A 22,471-nucleotide genomic window follows, 5' to 3' on the forward strand; every position below is an offset into this window, starting at 1 on the left:
CGGCAAGATCGTTCACAGTGTGGGGTACTAAGTCTGACCCACGGCGAAGGACCCTTGTCATCCCAAATCCGGGTTAAGCTCCAGCTTACTAGCAGTGCCTTATCTTTCACAAAGGGAAGAGACAATTGGGCAGCCGAGCGCATGACATCTTAGTGCTTCCCAGGGAAGTCGTGGTCACTCAGGTCACAACCAGTTCTCTCATACACAGTGCGGTCTCATATATAAATGACAAAGGCAGTTTGAGTTTTAAAGATTGGTTTAATAAAACGACTGCATTTTAGATAACAAGGCGTGAGCCGCAATAATCAAAACCATACAACACAGTAAGATTGAAATAGTAACGAGGAGAGTGAAACATCAGAATAACGCTCTCATAGTGCAACTAGGTTACGTTCTCTCTCTAAGTTATATTTTGAGCACAGCATGTTAAGCTCTAAGCCTGCCTTTCAGGTTCCCCTGGGAGGACATCAACCCTCATACCTGAGCAAAAGCCTGTGATCTGGATCAGCATCTGCAACAGGGCAGTCAGCATCTAGTTGTGGGTTCCTGGTCGGAATCTCCCTCCTACGTGTACCAGGACTAGAAAGTGTTTTTATAACTAACACGTCGGTGTTCTAAGAAACGTCCCTATGTAAGAATGTGTACTTTCTACGAACCCTAAAGACTAAACTTCTACCACGTCTATCGGCAATGTACCAGACTGTATCCTTGACTGAAGCACAGAGTGAGCAAGAATGTATTTTTTGAGAACTTCAGTGCTGAAGTAAGCTAAACAGTGTGATAGAAGAAAATAAAACAAGATCGTGAAAATGGTTATTGTAAAATAACAGTGCGAGGTTAAATATAATGCATCTAGGACAAAGTGCACAGAGGCCTAATACTTTAAGCAAACACGCAGAAAGCTACATTAAAAATGGCTACACTACAACAGTAGTACACACTCCAGTGCAGGAAATCTATTGGGTCTCTAAACGTTCCTGCTGTTGAGATGGGACCACTCACCTGAAAAGCAGGATGTCTGCAGGGGCGATGGTATGCCCCCCGGCCTCCTGGAACACCTCTTGGCACTTCCTGGTGGATACAGAAACCCCAGCAGGTGTCCCAAAAGGAAAGGGGGAGTGGAGGAGAAAGAGACAAAACACTGCCAGGTCTTGCCGGGCCAGCCAGGCACCCTTTATCTTCGGGGGGCAGGTCGTTGTTGTCAGAGTGATAGTAGAGTTAGTGCACTCAACTTCCTTGAAACCGAATCTCTCTCTGATATGGGCACAGGAGCGGTAGAAGAACATCGGGATGCTCCAGCACTTTTCGCGCATAATAATAACTGTTGGCACAATTACTAACACTGCATCACCAAAAACCCAAACTGAGTACCATAACAATAAGTACTGCGACACTAGGGCTGGCTTCACAAAGATTCACTGTTGCACACTACAATTAGAACTGTAGTTGCACTTATCATGCACAAGAAAGACAAACAAGGGCATTAATTATATCACGTATAACTTTCCTGCATGCATAGGGTTAAACTAAAAGGAACAAAAACAATCCATGAAAAACAAATGTCCACTCTGGGTTTAAACAGTTAGGGTGTCAGAGTTGGATTTGGTTTCACTGTGTGTGTGAAAAACCCTCCAAAAGCAAATTCCTCAAACCTGAAACACAGGCATGAATGACACAATTCAAATCCAAGAGTTATGCTATTAGAGAAAGAAAAGTCATGTAAATGCTTTTTTAAAATTGCACTGTCACTTTTTGTAGTACTTGGGCTCAAGCAGATATCCTGAAGCACATTTAGGCAAGTAACTACAATAATGATGTAGAATATTCAGAAATGCATTTTTCTCTTCAAGATAAGCACTCTGCCAAAATATGAGGTCTGAAATACACCAGCTGTTCTAGGAAAGCGCAGCGCTCAAAGAACAAACTCCCTGGAGAATACTAGTCACTTAGCTGCAGTCTTTTCCGGAGTGCTGGAGGAATGCCTGGTGTCAGCTGGTACAGGAACGAAGAAAATAATTGCCTCAAAAAGTCCTGAATACGAGGATGACAGCAGGGGCTGGACTGCCAAATCAGATGCTGAGATCAGGAAGCAAAACAAAGCCAAGCAGGGAGGCATGCTTCACTCTGCTATTTATAGCCAATCAGGAAAGCAGCTGAGTTTCCACATGTGGATGAGTCACCACACCCAATTTGAAGCACATGTCTACACCACACACCACACCACACCGACTTAGAACCACACCTGCGCACATTAGCAAACAAGCATTGGTAAAACAGGCATTGATAAAACCAATTATGTAACAGCACATTATGGCCCTTATTTATACTTTTTTTAGCGCTGCATTTGCGCCGCTTTTTGATGCAAAACGGGGCAAACCTACAAAATACAATGGCATTTTGCAAGTTTGCGCCGTTTATGCGTCAAATAACGACACAAATGCGGCGCAAAAAAAGTATAAATACGGGCCTATGTTTACTTAGAAACATGAAGGTTTAACCAAGAACAGAGATATGATTTAACCCTAATCCCTGGGGATGCTGACAGATAACGCAGGAGGCACCTTGGGGATTCCTGACATCTGCCCTATTAAATACAAGGAACTTATAGGCAGCTTAAATCCCACATGCCCTATTATCTACTTGAAACTTACAACGTCTGTCATTGCCAACTGGAATTATAGCATTGTACCTTTTGACCATATACCTTTTATTCAGAGCACTGGCCCTGGGCCCCTTTAGCGGAGCCCAGGGCACAGCCAGGGTCAGTTGCCACCAGTATCAGTCAGAAACATTGTGGTGAACATGGTAAAAGGGTGACCTTCTCACAAAATGAATGTTACTTCAATTTCTGTTATTTTTCCTAGTTTGTCAAAGTATTAACATGGTTAACCAATTCATCTCACATGATCTCTACGCTCACGTTCTTAAATTTACATTCTGCCATTTTCTGTTCCCAGGAAACCACAGTATGTATTTTATAGTTTACCATATTTTTCTACTGCTCTCACCTCCTTCTAATATTCATTCCCTATGATCTATTCCATCTGACTCAACCACACATAATGGAGGATTGTGTCCACTTTACACATATCTTTCTTCATCTGCCCTCACCTCGCTTGAGACAACCAACAATTTGCAATCATCACCATCTTCTTCATGGCTGTATATGTGTTCCTGTACAGTCTTTGCTCTTTTGCTTGCACATGGTATCTACTTTTTACATGCTCAAGAAAAATACCCCATTTTCTCCAGTTCACCACTGTTCATGCCTTCATGGCACTTCAACTCCTTCAGAAATTCACATAAATTGTCTTTTCTGATTACAACAATTCTTACTTTTTCAAATCAATGCTTCTTCACAGTCAGTAATTTCTCCTTGCGTTTTGACTTAATACTGCAGTTAATCAACTCATCCTGATTGAGCTCCTCCTTCCGTATTTTATATTGTCATGTAGCCACTGTGGGCCTGATTTAAATCTCAGCGGAGTGGGTTACAAACGTGACGGACATCCCGTCCACCATATTATGATCCCATTATACCCCATACGGATCGTGTTAGGCCTGAAAGCCTTAGGGTGGTCATCCCCCAACTTTTTCCCAGCCTTTTTCCATTTATCTGGCCCTGTTGTTGCTAGCTTGAGGACTCTGTGTACTTTACCACTGCTAACAAGTGCTAAAGTGCATATGCTGTCTCCCATAAACATGGTAACATTGGTTCCTACCCAATTGGTATATTTAAATTATTTGTAAGTCCCTATTAATGTGCACTAGAGGTGCCCAGGGCCTGTAACTTAAATGCTACTAGTGGGCCTGCAGCACTGATTGTGCCACCCACATAGGTAGCCACTTAACCATGCCTCAGTTCTGCATTGCCAGGCATGTGTGTGCAGTATCACTTCCTACTAAACTACTTCCCAAGCCTTAAGCTCCTCTTTTTCTACACATACGTCACCTCTAAGGTAGGCCCTAGGAAACCCATAGGGCAGGGTGCTATGCAAGTAAAAGGCAGGACATGTACCTATGAGTTTTACCTGTCCTGGTAGTGAAAAACTCACAAACTCATTTTCCCCTACTGTGAGGCCTGCTCCTCTCATAGACTAGCATTAGAAACACCCTAATATACCTTTAAGTGGCAGATTCTAATCTAGAAGGAGTAGCCCTGTCATATGTAGTATTGCAAGCATGGTAATAGAAAATCCTGCTTACTGGTGAAGTTGGATTTAATATTACTATTTTAGAAATAACACTTTTTGACAGTGGGAATTTCTCTGCACTTACTGCCATCTGTGCCTCACAGCCCTGTCTCCAATCCACGTCTGGCCTGTGCTGGTTGACAACCATAAACACAGGACACTCAGTAACATCTGCATTTATCTGCATACTGAATGGGTTTCCCTGGGCAGGAAGGCGGGAGGGGCTTTCTCTTACATTTCACCGCACAAGCCCCAGTGATGCCTCATCTCCCTGACTCCGTGTAACGTTTTTGCTTCCTCGTTTCCAAAAGGTACTGTACCTAGAGGTCCATGCAACTCTGTGACCGACACCTGTGGCTTTGGATTATTAGGAACGACTCCATCAACGACTCCGTGATAGCCCCAGTTGGAGCTATTGTGTTTCTAAGAGCTTTAGTCGGATTTAATCTTTAAAAATTCATAACTTTGCTTCAGTACATTGAATTTTCATTGTTTTGACCTTATTTGATTCCGAAAAATATCATCTATTTTTCTAAACTTGTGTGGCGTATATTTGTGGTGTTTTCACTGTGTTACGTATGAGTTATTGCACAAATACTTTACTCATTGCCTTCTAAGTTAAGCCTGTCTGCTCTGTTCCAAGCTACCAGAGAGTGAGCACAGGATAATTTGGGTTGTGTTGTGACTTACCCTGACTAGGACAAGGGTGTATACCTCTGCTGTGAGGAAAACTATTCCCAGCATTGTTAAGTTTTTCCCTCATCAAAAACGATTCCCCGTTTCCTTGCACCCACGTTGGTTGCAGCGGTGTCCTCACTCCCAGTGGCTCTTGCAGAGGCTGTTCTTAGAACTAGCTTCTTCAGGTTCAACTGCCACTCAAGATGGTGGCCGCAAATCCTTGTGGGGTCAGTGCTCTAGTGTTTCTACCTTAGTCTCATGCTGAAGCTTCCCTCCAGCTGTTTTTCTCTGGGAGCCCAGCACTTCAATTGTCATCCTGAGGAGAATGAGCAGTGTTCCTGAAGTGCTTTGTTTGATAGAGAATTCTTCCAGTTTTGAGTAATTAATTATTTTTCTTGTTATGGTTTGCAAACCAGCTATTTTTTCACTTTTTAAGAATCTGAATGTTTTCCTTCTTCCAACAACTGGCTATCGGCTTTCTGAGGAGAATTTGTTTTGGCTTAACAGAACTTCAAGCTACTGCAGTAAGGAATCCTTTTGTATGATTTCCAGACTTTTCAATGTATATATGTACATATATTTTAAAGAACCCTTTGCTTTGCAGACTTGTCAGTCTTAGAAACACATCTCAATGCTGAGACTAATTCCTAGAGACTGTGACTGAGAAAACTGAACCTTGAGAAGGAATTTTCGTTTCCTGTAAAAGACATTAGTAGTTTGTATATTTGTGAACTTTTGAATTGTTCTCCAGAGAACTTTGGAAACCTCTGACTCCTGGAGAAAAGAAGATATCTCTTAGAGAGAGGCCAGTATCTCAAAAGCTCCAGGTTAGGATAACGATAGAATTGGGTCAAAATGAATGGCTGAACAGTTGAATGCATAGTAGGAATGTACTTATCTATGCTGTTATCACCCGACTGAAGATCCTTCCTTTCAAGAAATCCCAAGGTGCAGGTTTTCAGAGATACACACTGAATATCCTATCTTTAAGTGGGAAACACAGGCTGGAACTGGATCTGGAGGCAGTCTCTCTTTTTTTATTCCCATTCCCCTTTCCCGTTTGCGGATGCAGGGTTCAGATAATCAGTTAAAGTCTGAGCATGCATCGTTTGGAGGGCGTTGGGTAAAAGACATCTGCTCCTGTGGAAGTTTGATTTAATAGGTAATCTCCTGACATCTGCCAACTAGAGACCCAATTTCTAACAGATCGCAATACAGCGGATGGGATATCTGTCACGTTTGTGATGAAGTATTTCCTCCGCTGAGATCTAAATCAGGCTCTGTGTGTTTCTGTTCCAAGGACAGAACATAGGCCCATGTTGATCAAGCTTTTGCATTGTCCCTGTGTCGCTCACGTGCCACAATGGCAACACAATATTCCAGTAATATTTATAAAGCCAATGAAAAGGAGATTTGCGCTAGCTTCCATAGTTTTGCAAATAAATGTAATGTAACTCATCTGCTTGCATTGCATTACATTACATTTTGAGCTGAGAGATGTTCCATGGGTGGAGCATTGGCCTTCCCATGCTTCTTTCCAAGGTTTTTAGTGCATTCCCAGGTTTACTAAAGCTAGTAAACCTGGGTATGCAATAAAAATGCTTTGTCTTACCCAGTGATGTGTAACAAGAAGAAATACTATTAGTGTTCATCATGTTTTACTCTTTCCACTTGTGCAGCATTGTGCAGCACATGGGAAAAGAGGATTACGTTTTTAACAATTGTTTAAGCTTCCAAGGATTGCTTTGTGCAGGAAGGCTGTCCTTTCTTGCTCTTTTAGCTGCTGTGACGATTATCTGTGACACTCTTCTTGCTCCTTGCAGCCTCCTACACCAGAAAGGTAACTTTTTGCACTGGACTTTGAGAACACAACTTTTTCAGTGGGACTAACCTGATCCCTATATGCGCCACTGGCTCCATGACAGTCAGCCTGGACTTGTACCTTTCTCCCAGTGTAGCACGGCCAGAAGACCGTGAGTGGTGTTTAGTGCTTTTAGTTGCTATATCCATCTAAAACATTGAAATTTAATATCTTCCGTTCTTCTGATTGGATTTTTGTCATTCTGGTATCATTCGCTTTATTAAAATTTACTTTATCCTTCTAAATTGGTTTGGGATTTGTCTGGTGTGATTTTCTCACTTTATTACTGCGTGTGTCCTGTATAAATACTTTATAAATTGCTTTTAATTTAAGTCTCACTTCTTTGTGCCAAGCTACCAGATTCTACCAGAACTACAGGTTCATTTATTGACTTTTGAGGTTCACCCTGACAAGCATTGTGGCTGTTGCCTTTTTGCTACAATGGAGATAGGTCAGATCACAACTGATAAACTCTGCAAGGCAGAGCTGCAGAGGCCTTGCAGGAAAATTGGGCTGAATGTGGGAAGGAAGGTCCCAAGTCCAGACCTCCAGTTAGCCCTCCGAGCCCAAAAATGCAGATCAAGTCAGGGGAAGCAGGATGCGGATACTCCTGAGGCAGATGAGGTGGACCTAAAGGAGGAGAAAGAGGAAGCTGTTGCCCGGGCACATGCCCTTAGCTGCAGTAGTAGGAGGAGGAGGAGGGCCAAATACTTACTAGAGTGAGGCCCCCTGCCAGGACAGGGGGCAGCGTGTCCTCTGACACAGCCTGTCCCCTGAGGAGCTGGCAGACAAGAAAGCTGAGAGGGAGGTCTAGCTACAGCTGACCAAGCTCGAAATGGAGAAGGCTGCTGCATAGAGGGCCTTGAAGGAGAAAAGGCTTGCCCAACACTAGAGGAGAATGGCTAACAAAGTGAATTTGAAAGAGCTGGACAGAAAAGCCAAACATGCCTCAAATACCAGCAGAAATAGTGGCAACATTATAGTATCAAGTGCAGACATGAGGTTCTGAATTCCCCAAGGCCTGGAGACTAGCTAGGTGATGGGGGACGATGTTGACAAATACTTTTCAGCCTATGGGTAGCCCTGAGGTTGCACAGAATCCCAGAGGAGAATTGAGGCATGGGGTGCAGTCACTGGAAGCAGATGCCTATAATCGGGAAGGATACTCTGCTCACACTAGAGGTAGGGGACCAGATAAGCTATTCTTCTATGAAAGCCAGTCTTCTCACTAATTTTGGGATCATCCCAGGGAAGTACTGCATGTGATTTAGGGACAGCCAGAAGCTGTGCCACAAGTCCTAAGTGGGTTATGTAGATTTTGCAAGGCACAGGGTGGCTGGGGGAAGGACGGTGATGTAAGTGAGCAAAAGAAATTTGTAGAGCGCACATATGCCAGAGGCATCTCATAGCTAGTGTCTGTTGTGGAAACAAAGGGAAGCCTAATGAGATAGAGGGCATGTGAAAAGCCAGGAGTTCTGCTGTTTTCTAAATTATTTTAAATTGGGCTGAGTATTTTTGCTGACTAATCAGTGAATTCCAAAGTTTACGTGTGGAGAATGTGCAACTTCTGCCATCCAATCGGGCTTTGTTATTACCACATTTATGGCAGAGGTGCAACAAAGAATGTGCATGAGAGTATACCAGTTAATTTTTTTCTTGAAATATTCAGGGAGACCATTATGAAGGGCTTGGTGAGCTAAACAGAAGGTGTTAAAACTAACACGCTTACAGACTGGAAGCCGATGTATGTCAGACACGGCTTGAAAATTAGTGAGTGATTACAAGAGGCTGTACAATGAGATTGCCAGTGAGCATATGTTCAGTAGTTGCTTTACAGATCTCTGCCAACACCTAAAGAGAAGCAAGCTCAATGACCACAGGAAGCTTGCTAAGGTGGAGGACCACTGGCTTAGCACTAGGCCTGGGCAGAACTCGCAGAGTTCTTCTATGCAGAATTCCGCTGAGAAGCCCATAAACTCCACAAACTCAGCATAACTCCTTGAACGGGCGTAGTTGATGCTCGGCCGCCCGTTCCCGCTGATTGGTGCAAGTAGCATGCTCCACAAGTAGCACGCATGCAACCATCTTGTTTTTCCTATTATGTCCTATTATGTCCATTGTACTGAGTCTACTATTCAATCTAATCTGTATATTTGCAATCCTTACTTTATCCTACTTATCCTCCCCTTTTTTACATTTAGTTTATTAGTGTTTGTATTTGTGTTTGTGTATTTTACATTTTTGCCTTTTTTTATTTTCTGTGACTTTTTGTCCCTTTTTTGATTTCCTCTAACTTCCTTATTTCTTCCTCTCTATTTCTTTTCTTTCCTGTCTTTTTTTCCTTCCCACCTAGTGTCATGGCACAATATGGGGGAGGTGTCGCCAGTGCAGAGGGTACAGCTAACTGCACAACCTGTGGGTGCCAGCACCACCAGGGGGTGCAGCCTTGTGCCATTTTCAGTGAGTAGTAGTTAACTGCACTATTTGTTTTGTGCAGCGCCATCTTCCCTCCATGCTGGCAGCAGGTGGCAAGCCCAGGAGTGGGTATGGACTTTGAGAGCATCTGCTGCTGTAGGGGAGGGTGCACTGTTTCTTTTGCAGGTGGACTGGTTTTTGGTGCGCCCAGCAGCAGCTGATGCACCTCTAGGCCAACATCCTTGACCAGGAGCTGGACCTGCTTTCAAATAGCATGCTGCTCACACTCAGAGGTAAGTTAAGTTCATGTAATGTTACGAATCTTATGTGATCCAATTTGAGCAAGCCAGCTTCTAGGTGCTACATAGTTCTGCTTGTTGCTGTAGGTGCTTGCTTGGGCCAATTATTTAAGAAGTTGTTCAGACTCCTCTATCTTCCTGTCACTAGGATAGTGGCACTGTGGTAGTAGTAGTAATATACTATCAGTGAGTTAGCATTCTCTGTGCCTTTCTTGTTGTGTAACTCGCACAGTCCCAAGCAATCTCCCAGTGATGTGTAGCATGAATCTAACCACTGAAAAGGGAAATTGACTGAGATGGCCCATCAAAGGGGGTTGCGATTTGCGAAGCAAAGGTAATTCCTTGCAATGCATAAGCATTTCCAAATGTAGTTTAGGAAATTTGGCCCTGTCCACTGTTTCAGAAATTAGGAATAGGTCAACTCAATAATTTAGGCAATATGTGTTAGAAAAGTACAATACGGTTAATATGTTACTGCCTTTGCCTGCCAAATATTTTCCAAGAGAATAACTGTACCACTAATACATTTTTGTAATCTTCTTTATTTCTTACATCAGCACTCAAAGGCAAAAAGAGGGCTTCAGTGGGTTGAGCCAAGGAAGGTGCCACCACCAGTGCAGCGGTGGGCGAAGGTAACACCGTCACCATCAGCTACATGGCTGACAGTTCTGCTGGCCCCAGTAAGTTCTTGTTAATATTATTTATTTCTTTAACTTTTACCTCTCCCCATCAGAATAATTTTTCTTTGTTTCTCTTTTTTTCCAAGTCTGCCTTGTTCTATTTAATGTTTATTCTTGTTGCCCTTCCCTGCATTATCCTATTTTCTACATTTCTTTTTTCTATAGCTGACTGTCTCCAGTCTGTACTAATCTGTAGCTTAAGCTTTCTTCTGCTTGGTTATTAAGCTTTCCCTCTCCCCGAACCTATGTACCCTGTGGACTACTACTGTAAAACTAAGACAATAGATTAGGTAGTCTGCTATGAAGATTGCAGAGTTTTCAGACCCAAACAAGATATTTTATGCTTGTTTGTTGATAAGGCCTTCTATTTCTTGCTCATGCTCAAATGATGAGAGAGTGGCCATGGTTATGGTGACACCCAAATGTTGTGTTGTATTGTACGTATTATTCAGGCTTCCAGTGGTATCGATGACAGTGCAGCATAGCAGGGAAGTAGTATGAGGGTGGTCCCATTGCATTTGCCAAACAAAACCATATGTCCTTCATTAACTGGCTTTTCTAGCATTGTCAACTAACAAATTAACAAAAGTGATATTTTAGATGGGAGAGAAGATACGGCTAAGTGAACTGAACAGGTCCTGTGCTAGTTCCCCTGCACTGTCTCTGGACCAGCCACCAGTGTTCTGCCAACTCGCTGACTGACTCACATCACTTTTCCCCTCTGTGCTCCTCTGATTGTTCTCCCCCCTGTCTTCAACTGTTTGTTCATTCATTTCCCCTTCTCCGTGTTTGTTCCCACCAGTATTGTGTTTGACTGTTCCCCCTTTTACTGTTTGTTGCTTGGTTGTAATCTTTGTCATCCCGTGTTTTGCGCATCTCTACTTGTGTGCTTTGGTTTCGGTCTATCTGTTTTTGCCTTTGTTTGCCATCTTTTCTGTTGCCTTTTATCCCACTTTTTCTATTTCTTTAATCTTTTGTGCATTTCTGCATGTGCATTTTGGTTTCTGTTTGTCTATTTGTCTATTTGTTATTGCCTTTATTCACGTTCTTTGTCTGTTGCTTTTTCCCCCGTTCCTGCCTTTTTTGCCTGCTCGCAGCACCCACTGGCCCCACCACTGCCACCCGCAACCTGCCATCCCGAGGGTCTACTTAATAGAGGTGGCAGCGCAACCCCATTGAGCAGGTCCTGTGCCAGCTCCCCCGCACTGTCTCCAGCTCAGCTGCCAGTGCTCTGCCACCTTGCTGACTCGCTCACACCACTCCCACCCCTGCGCTCCTCTGATTGTTCTTCCCCGTCTTTGACAGTCTGTTTGCAACTTTTCCCTTCTCAGTGTTTTCCCCCACTAGTATTGTCTGTGACTGACTGTTTATTCATTTTCCCTTGTCAGTGTTTGCTCCCACTGGTGTTGTCTTTGACTTTTCCCTCTTTTACTGTTCGCCTCTTCGTTGTCATCTTGGTCTGTCATCCCCTGATTTGCGCATCTCTACCTGTACGTTCTGGTTTTGGTCTATCATTTTTGCCTTTGTTAGTGCTCTTTTTTTGTTGCCTCCTAGCACACTTTTACTGTGTGATTCATCTTTTGTGTATTTCTGCCTGTGCATTTCGCTTTATGTTTGCCTATTTATTTTGCCTTTCTTTGTGCTATTTGTCTGTTGCCTTTATCCCCATTTCTGCCTTTTTTGCCTGCTGCTCCCTTTCCCATCTGCTGGCATGGCCCGTCGGCCCTGTTCACTGCCACCCGCCCTGCTCTCCCTAGGACCTACTTAATGGAGGCCGCAACAGTGCTCTGTTGTCTCGCTGATCCTCTCAAACTGCTCCTACCTACTGGACTCATCTGATTGCTCTTCCCCGTCGTTGACTGTAGGTTTGCTTATTTTCCCTTCTCATTGTTTGCCCCCACTGTTATTGACTTTGACTGTCTGTTCTTTTTCCCTTCTCAGTGTTTGCTCCCACCAGTATTGTCTTCGACTGTTCCCCCTTTTTCCTGTTTATTTCTTAGTTGTAATTTTTATCTGTAATCCCCTGCTTTGAACATCTCTACTTGTGCATTTTGATTTCTGTTTTTGCTTTTGGTTGGGCTCTTTTTCTGTTGCATTTTATCCCGCTTTCACTGTTAGTTTCATCTTTTGTGCATTTCTGCCTGTGCATTTCAGTTTCTGTTTGTCTATTTGTTTTTGCCTTTGTTTGTGTACTTTGTCTGTTGCTTTTTTCCAGTTCCTGTTTTTTTGTCAGCTGCTCTCTTTCCTGCCCACTCTCACATCTGCTGCCCACGCACACTGCCACCCACACCCCACCCTCCCCAGGTCCTACTCAATGGAGGCCGCCACCCACCACTACACTGCCCAGAAGCACAGAGCCCTGGATGCCTCATCAACTGCTGCTGTACTGCTTCCCTCGAGCAACCAAAGGAACCGTCTCCTCTAAAGCTGCCACTTCTCCTGCAGCACAGAGCCACCAGCCAACACCAGACCCATTCCACAGCCATCCGGAAGACCACAAACAACCCAAAACTACTTTATTGCATCCTGCTCAACGTCCAGTCCCTCTGCAAACATGCTGTGTAAATCTGGGTCACAATAACATTCCTCTCCCATGACGTGGCCTTCATCTCCAAAACATGGCTAAACCATCCTTAAACCCGAACATCGCCAGCACAATGCCTGACAGCTACAAAATAATAGACCAAGACCACACCAACAAACACAGCGGGGACATCGCCATCATCTTCAAAAACACTATTCAATGCATCACCCCTAATGAAGACCCTACACCCCTCATCGAGCACCTCAAATTTCCAGCTACAAACCAACACCAAGACAACGGTAAGAGACACCCTAGTACACGGACCTCCAGGACCTTGACCGCCTTCTGCATTACCAATCCCCAACATAATCACACCACTAGCTATTGACTCCAACCACTACATCCTACTAAGAGACCTAAATTTCCACATAGATGATGAGCAACATAGGCCTTACCCCACTGGTTACCTCAACCACACACAAAGCCTGACACACTCTCGACACCATTTTAATCTCCAGCGACAGAGTCAGATTCAGCCATGCCACAAAACTCACATCGTCTGACCACAATATCATCCACTTCACCATCAATGGTGTTCAACTCGCCATCACCAAGACCCACAGACCTGACTACTGATGCTGAGGCAAAGTAACAGAATCAAAGTGGACGCAAGCTCTCAGGTCCTCCCAACCCAAGACCTCATCTGACCTTGACCAGTCTGTCCTGAACCTATCCACCTGTATCACAAATGCACTGACTGAGTTGCCCCGCTGAAAACATCAAAAACCACTGAAACCTCTTGACAAGCCAGCTGGTACACCCTGAGACTCAGAGCCACCAAGCACAGCTGCTATAGACTTGAGAAACAATGGTGATCCACCAGGAACCCCTCTGACAAATCAATCTACAAAGCAGCCCTCACCAACTACCACCGACAAATCAAGGAAGCCAAGACAGCTGCAATCACAGCCTTCATTGACTCACCAGCCAACTGCACAAAAGAACTATTCAAAATAGTCAAAGAATACTCCAACCCAACAGCCACAGAGTGCACTATCCACCCTTTCAGAGAACTCTGCGACACCCTCTCTGACTACTTTCACAACAACATCACCATCATCTACAACAACTTCAACCCTCAACCTACAATCTCCAACCTCAGTTCTCTCAACACCCCAGTGCACACCAACAGAACAATCACTACATAGACTTCAATCACCTAGCAAGCCTCCTTGGTCATCATGACATCCATCTGCTTAGGGACACCCACAGACCCATGCCCTGACAACCTGTTCAACCGCAGAGCCAACCACATCAGCCCAGTACTCACCAGAATCCTCAACACCTCTATCACCTCATCAGTCTTCCCGGACAAATGGAAACAAGCGGAAATCAGACTCTCTGACAACCCCAGCAAACTGAAAACTTACTGACACATCTCTTTGCTCCCCTACCCTGCCAAAGAACCCGAGAAGGCCATCAATTAACTATTCACCAACTACCTGGAAGAAAACAGCCTACATTACATCTCCCAATCAGGATTCTGTACCAACCACAGCATCAAGACTGCTGAGCTTGAGGCATCACTGATGACATCAGAGCATACCTCAATCGCAGGGAAACCACTGCCCTGATCCTCCTTTACTTATCAGCTGCATTCAACACCAAGTCCCAACACACCCTCATCAACTAACTCCAAAGCATCGGAATACAAGAGAATGCCCTTAAATGAATCGCCACCTTCCTGACAGGATGCACCCAGAGCATTTGGCTGCCTCCCCTGCCCTCCGTACCCAAGAACATCATGTACAGCATACCCCAAGGATCATCTCTCATCCCTTCATTGTGCAGCACCTGCATGACCCCCTCCGGTCAACATCATCTGATCCCACAGACTCAACAGCAGGGTTAGAGGGTGGTAAGTCACATTGCTTGGTTATTGACAATTACTAGTATACCCGCTGTATTTGTCTAGTGAGGCAGATCCCACTCATCATCTTCCATGACCTCCCTGTCCATGGCATTATGCAACCCATGGGCCATTACCCCACCTATCTCCAGCATGGCTGAATTCGGCACTGCAGTGTTGGCTGTGCAATATGTGTCTCCTTTTTAAAAAGGGGCATTTACAACTCTTTCAATGGACTGCAAACCGAAATGAAAACAAGGTGTGTTTCCCTTCCCTCCCAGTGCCCTTGTCGTGGGCAGAATAGGGGCCCCCCGGTAGGCAGCTCACTCAGAATGTGCACTGTATGCCATGGCAGAGAGTGCACATTCTAAGTGTGCTGCCGGCACCGACAGTGTAGCAGCATTGGCCTTGGCTCTCCCTGAGAGCCAAAGCCTATGTTGCTGCACTGTTGGTGCTGGTGGGCCTGGTAGGGAACTCATAATACAGTGGTCGAGAGGCCGCCGGCTTTGTGGTGGCCTCTTGACAATCATAGTGGTGGTTTGACTGTCAAAGTCGTAATGAGGCTTCTAAGTCAAGTTTCCTTCCCTTACTGCCAAGCAAATATGTTTGATTTAACTAATTTGTGTTTAAGGTCAAGGCCAGGTGGTAAAGTAGGATTAAGTGTCTGTGATTTCATATTTGGAGAATGGGATATTCTGTGATGAATTTATAGTATAAAATCTATATATCCTATAGTGCAATGCATCATTTTACCCATCATCTACTTATGGCAGACAGGATATCTATTATCTACATGTTACATATGATGTGTGTGAAATATTAATCATCTGCATCTTATGAGTCAGTGTAGAATTGAAAGGCATTTTGTGAAGAGCAGGGCCATTGGAATTAAAGATCATTTTTTGTGCATTTCAGCTGCCCCGGTTGCAGACTGCAGAGAGTAGCAAATTTGTACCCGATGTGCTAGCTAGCCCACCTTCAGTCATTTGGCAAAACAAGAATAGAATACTTGTACTCCACAGTGAATGATGCCTTAGTTCAACAATAAATAAATAAAAAGTTCTGTGGTTGCACTGGCATACTCAGTCAGGGAAGCAGAGTTTGTCCTCAAACTCTGGTGGTTCGCCCAGAAGTTGCTCAGCTAACACACTTGATTCTAATCAATCACCCTCTTCCTGTGCTGTTTCAGGGATGGTGTAATTGTGTGCTTTGAAATGTTCATTCATTTTGATCATGGTCATTCCTTCCACATTTTGAGGCCTTTGACTGGTCTTTCTTACTATGACAACTGCACTAGCTGCACTGAACATACACTCAGCAGACACTCTGGCTATGGTACAAGCCAGATACTTTATTGCCAGCTTCCTGAGCTGTGGCCATTGGTGCATCTTCCCACACCAATATACCACGTAGATATCTTTTGGGTCATCCAGATACTCCTGGAATGTACTCTGAATGGTCATTGGTGCTGCCACTTGCTTGACCTCTTTTGCCTTTGCTTCTGCATTGGACTTAAGACCTGCCACTTAAAACCGAGTCAATGCAGAGATTCGGTCTGATTCTTTTGTTGGTGTTGTTGCCAGTCATCTTGTTGTTGTGAGGCAAGACTAACCTCTCTGTAAGTTGAAGGGGCCACCCCAGAGCTGTGGAGTGGGACTTTAAGTTCCAGCCATTCTTCTTCCAGGTCTCCAGCATGCTCAACAATTCATCTCTTCTATTTCGAAACATCCCGTTCAGAAAAAGTAATGAAAGTGGGCAGGTTTTTTTTGCTTGGTTATGTGGGACAGATGTAGTCTCAACCAAGGAATGCTCTTCTGGGTTTTCGTTCACACCTGCAACTGCAAACCTTTCAGACACCATTGGATTGTCCTCCTTGCTCACTTCCCATGTAAAAACCTCAAAATGGAGTAGCATTTGTTTCAGGCATTTGACTAGGCCACATTTGTCTACATCCATGGTCATAGCTTTCCTAATTGCATCCCCTCCTCTTTGAATGAAATAGTTATTGATCTGTCTATACTGCTCAAACAGATGTTGCAATGTATAATAGGTCGAGTCCCAGTCTGTTGGGGCCTCCTGTATCAGGGATTTAACTAGTACTCTATTAGCACGTTGAATAATCTGCAACTACTTCTGGGCTTTAAAAAATGCCTAAAAGGAGTGCAGATTCTTCTGCAGGTGGTCAGTATGTTGTTGACTATGTCTTCTTTTGTGAGAAACTCTTGCACAACCAGGTTGATGTAACGCACCAAACACAGGACCCTGAAATAGCCACCAAATGCCATGGCATGCATATGTAACCAGTCACCAGACAACTAGTCCACATGTCTGTCAGCGGGTGGATAGTTTTAGCGGCACTTTTCTGCAAACCTTGTCCAACGAATTGTAGCACATTGTGATGCAGCACTGGAACAGCAACTCTGGCAAAATAGATCTTACTTGGAACCTTCCATTTCGTGCAGATAGCCGCCACAAATTCTAAAAATCCCACTCCTTCCACAAAAGAAAAAGGGAGGAGTTCAAGTGTTAACATTCTTTCCAGCCTCCGGTTGTACAAACGTGCTGTTGGTTGGTTGCAGTCATAGGGCCCCTCCTGCCTAAACATTCCCCTTAATGGATTTTCTTCTTTTCTGGGGCCACTGACACAGGTAACTTTTGAGATGTAGGTGGTGGTGGACTCAATGTGCCTCTTGGGGCAGTCCTTGTATGCCGTGGTGTCTTGATCTGAGTGAGAGTCTTGTGCCATGTCGAGGTTACTGAGGTGAGTGATTCTGGTGCACTGCTGGGGACAAGACTTCTTTACGTGAAGATGCCACCCTTTTCTTCCTCATGACCTCTCACTGTGATTGGACTTGTAGGTGATGTTTCCCAACTCTCTTCACCTTCACCACGACCACGTTCAGCAATTTTTTAAAGGTGCTCCTCCCACCGGATTGTGTGATGCTTTTTCATATGGATCATTAGGCCTCCAGTGCTATAATGTGAACCAGGCTTATCTCAACAAACCCTTGTGTGGCAAATGAAGAATATTGCAATGTTCTCCTCCTGTTTGCTAAGCGTAAAAAAGTCCCAAAACTCCGGACGAGTACTTTCTTAGTGGGCCATTGTCAATGCCTGAAGAAGAATTGGAGGTAGGTAGGTGTGTCATTGATAGCCTCTCTGCAGTGCATACTTCTTCTAAGGGAGGGGTTGGTGCTGGTCTTAACTGGGGGCTTCACAAATATGGGAACTGGTGGTGTTACCTGTGCCATATGACTCAGAGGTCGGTTAAATAGGAGGAGTATTGTCAGACTCCTCTGTGCCAGCTTACACAATAACTGGCTCTTTGTCATCTACCTCTTCATCATCCCCTTCCATAATTCTAAGGCTTTTAGGAACTTTCCTTTTCCCTTGCCTCTCCTGGCATCTCTCAAACTCTGCTAGGGTCCACTCCATGTCCCCATCTTCATCATGAGAAGTGGTGCTTGAAGAAAATGGCGGTATACCCTTCTTTTTTTATGCTGGAAATCTGGGAGCCAACGGTTCTACAAGAGAAGGTGAAATGTGGCATTGTTGCAGTTTGAATTGCATTTCCAATCAGGTTAACACAACATACAACTATAGCTCTTTCCTTTATTTACATCTGTTCTGAGGGAGACACCTGTGCAGTCAGGGAGATACATGGGTAAATGGAATAATGCTTAAAAAACTGAAGGTTAGTGTGTACCTATGGCAGGCAAGGTGGTCCGGGGGAAATGGAATGATCATTAAAAAAAATGAATGATGCTGATGTTTCTGCAGTGCAACCTCCATATGGCAGGCAGGGTGCCCAGGAGGAAATGGAATTATACCTAAAAAAAATTAATGCTGTTACACATCTGTGCACATAAGGTGGATGGATCGATCTAGGAAAAATGCCAAAAAAATAAAGATGAAGAATAAAAAAAAATTAAATTAAATAAACGATTGAAATAAAAAATCAATTAAAACATACAAAATAATTTAAAAAAAAATGTAAATAAAACAAATAAAACAAAATGTTAAAACAAAAAAAACAGTACAAATAATAATTAATTGTGGATATTTGTATGGGAGTATGAGAAACCTATGGTGACACAAGGAAGTGCAAATGTAAAAGGCAAAAAAGGCATGTAATCATAATCAAATTCACAATACACATATACTATAATGATCCTCAAACATATTATTAGACTGATATCACATCCATGTAAGCCTGTGGCAAAAACTCTTTGGCTGGATGCACAAAATGGCCTACGACAACAGCATCAGCGAACAAGAAGGCCTTCGGAAAAAAATACATAAGCAAGCCTATGTCAAAAACACACAGGCCTGATGCACAAAATGGCTACCAGCCAAGTGGTCAAACAACAACCGTGAGCAAAAAGGCACAGTGAACAACAAACACATGCAAGCCTATGGCAAAAGCCCACTTACTGGATGCACAAAATGGGCATCAGCCACATGGTAAAAAAAAAAAACAACAGCGAGTAGGGGGGTATGGAGAACAAAGAACACATGCACGCACATGGCAAAAAATACATTGGCTGCACAAAATGCCTAGCAATCATATAGTCAAACAACAACAACAAACAAGGCGACACAGAGAACAAAGAACACATTTAGGCCTATGGACACAGATTACACATGCCCCTAGCCACATGGCATAGAGAAGAAAGACAAATGGTGGCTGATGACAAACACATTCACACATACTGGTCAGAAAATGAAGGCATGGTAACACTGAAGAAAGATAGACCTTGATGCTGCAATATTCAAATATGCTTGGCGACCGGAGAACATCAGATTGGCTATTGCTTGGTCGCAGAGTCCCCAAGTTACTGGAAACATGCATGTATGGGCCCAGGAAACCTAGAGACCGGAAAAAGACCTATTTTCCTCAAGGAGATATAAGACAATGCCTCATCCTGTAAGTAAATCAGGAGGTGATCAGCATAGAGTGATATGATATGTTCTTCTCCCTCAACCACAAGGCCTTGTCCCTGGAAACTCATCCTGACATGCTCTGCCAATAGCTCTCTGGCCAGTGCAAAAAGCAAGGGATAGAACTGGCATCCCTAGGGAATTTACATTTTGGTGGATGGGATATCCATCACCTTTTTTACGGACCAACCTGTCCGGGGGAATCTAAATCAGGCATTAAGAAACCGTCACTGCTTTTGACATCCATGACTAGTCTATGGATTCGAAGGTGGGTGTGGCCCAGGGTCTAGCCAGTGCACCACTGTTACCACACCTGCCTACAGATCATCATTTGCCCCTTGCCTGAGGCCACTTCATGTCTCCAAGCCCAGACCACCCCTCTACACTATCTCATCAGATGTTTGTGGTGTGACCACAGGGGAAGTAAACTGTGCCTGGGCAGAGCTGTCACACTGTGATTCTTCTGAGTCTCGCTCTGAAGCTGATTCCTCCTCATCATCTGTACCCTTAGCTCTTAGTTAGCTCTCCGGCCACCTGCAAGGCTGCCCCCTAGTCTCAATCTGCCTGAGATCTGCAGGGCCCAGACATCATCCCTTCCAAGTGGCCTGTTGAGGTCATTGCATTTTCCTTTGGCGTTCCCCTCCAGTGGGTGCAGTCCGCTTGGGCCTCAGTGTGACAGCTCAGTATGCCTCTAGCCAGGACCAGACTTCCTTTGAGTCCTGGTAGAAGTGTGAATTGCCATCCTCCAGTATTTTCGATTTAGCTGGAAACATGAGAGAATAGTGCAGACCTTACTCCCTCAGTGCCTTCTTGACTGTCAGGGAAGAGGCCCATCTGGCCTGGACTGCCTTTGTGTGTAGGAAAGTAGCCTCTTTTTGGCATGTTACCCACAATTTCTGCCTGATGTCAGTGTTTTTGGCTGTGTCATGGGGATCCTGCTAACCAGGACCCCAGTTCTTATGCTCTTTCTCCTCTCAATTGTGTCACTGCATACTGGTAACCCAGTATTTCATCCCAAATTGGCATACTGGTCACCCCTTATAAGTCCCTAGTCTATGGAACTTAGGTACCCAGGGCATTGGGGTTCCAGGGGATCCCCATGGGCTGCAGCATTACTTTTGCCACCCATAGGCAGCCCATGAAAAGGATTCTGCAGGACTGCCATTACAGCCTGCGTGATATGGTGCATGCACACTTTCACTGCCATTTACACTGCACCAGGTCACTTATACGTCACCTATATGTCAGGCCTTCCAACCCTGAAGGCTAGGTGCAAAGTACCTGTGTGTGAGGGCACCCCTGCACTAGCAGAGGTACCCCCACATCATCCAGGACCATTTTGCCCGACTGCGTGAGTGCGGGGATGCCATTTTATACGTGCACTGGAAATAGTTCAATACCTATGTCAAGCTTCACAATTGTAACTCCGAATATGGCCATGCAAGGTGTTTATCATCTTGGAATTATACCTCAATGATGATTCTAACATTGCTGGTATAATTCCATACACTCTGGGAGCTCCACGGTGTAGCCCCAGAACTGCCACACCAGCCGTTTTAGGGTTTCCAGGCAGCCCCAGCTGCTGCCACCTCACAGGCAGGTTTCTGCCCTTCTTTTGCTCAAGCAGCTTGAGCCCAGGAAGGCAGATAAAGCACCCTCTCACTTTGGAAATAGGTGTTACAGGCACAGGAGGGGTAGCCTCTCAGAGCCTCTGTAAATGCTTTGAGGGACACAGATGGTGGCCTGCCTCCATAATCCCATCTACACCGTTTCAGGGACCCCCAGTTCCTGCTCTGGTGCGAAACAAAGAAAAGGGGAGTGACCACACCCCTGTCAATCACAACCCAGAGCTCCTCCAGGCTGTCCCTGGGTTTTGCCATCTTGGATTCCAAGGTGGTGGGTGAAGGAAAGTACCATCTTGCCTGGCATGTTACCCCCATTTTTAGTTATATGTCAGTTTGTTTTTGCCTGTTTCACTGGGATCCTGCTAGCCAGGTTCCCAGTGCTCATAGTTTGTGGCCTGGGTGTGTGTACCTGTTTAGTGCCTAACTGTGTCACTGAGGCTCTGCTAACCAGAACCTCAGTGCTCATGCTCTCTCTGCCTTTATATTTGTCACTATAGGTTAGTGACCACTTTTACCAATTTAAATTGGCACACTGGAACACCCTTATAATTCCCTAGTATATGCTACCTAGGTATCCAGGGAATTGGGGTTCCAGGAGATCTTGATGGGCTGCAGCATTTCTTTTGCCACCCATAGGGAGCTCAGACAATCCTTTACACAGGACTACCACTGCAGCCTCAGTAAAATAACGCACATGTTATTTCACAGCCATTTTCACTGCACTTAAGTAACTTACAAGTCACCTATATGTCTAACCTTCACTTGCTGAAGGTTAGGTGCAAAGTTACTAAGTGTGAAGGCACCCTTGCACTAGCAAAGGTGCCCCCACATAGTTCAGGGCCATTTCCCCGGACTTTGTGAGTGCGGGGACACCATTACACGCGTGCACTACATATAGGTTAACACCTATATGAAGCTTCACAATGGTAACTCCGAATATGGCCATGTAACATGTCTAAGATCATGGAATTGTCCCCCCATTCCAAATCTGGTATTAGGGAGCCAATTCCATGCATCCCCGGGGCTCCACCATGGACCCCGGATACTGCCAAACTAGCTCTCTGGGGTTTTCTCTGCAGCTACCGCTGCTGCCTCCCCACAGACAGGGTTCTGCCCTCCTGGGGTCTGGGCAGCCCAGTCCCAGGAAGGCAGAACAAAGAATTTCCTCTGAGAGAGGATGTTACACCTTCTCCCTTTGGAAATAGGTGTTAAAGGCTGGGGAGGGGTAGCCTCTCCCAGCCTCTGGAAATGCTTTGAATGGCACAGATGGTGCCCCCTTGCATAAGCCAGTCTACACCAGTTTAGGGAACCCCCAGTCCCTGCTCTGGCGCAAAACTGGACAAAGG

Source organism: Pleurodeles waltl, chromosome 1_1 (genome assembly GCF_031143425.1).
Source record: "Pleurodeles waltl isolate 20211129_DDA chromosome 1_1, aPleWal1.hap1.20221129, whole genome shotgun sequence".
Taxonomy (NCBI): domain Eukaryota; kingdom Metazoa; phylum Chordata; class Amphibia; order Caudata; family Salamandridae; genus Pleurodeles; species Pleurodeles waltl.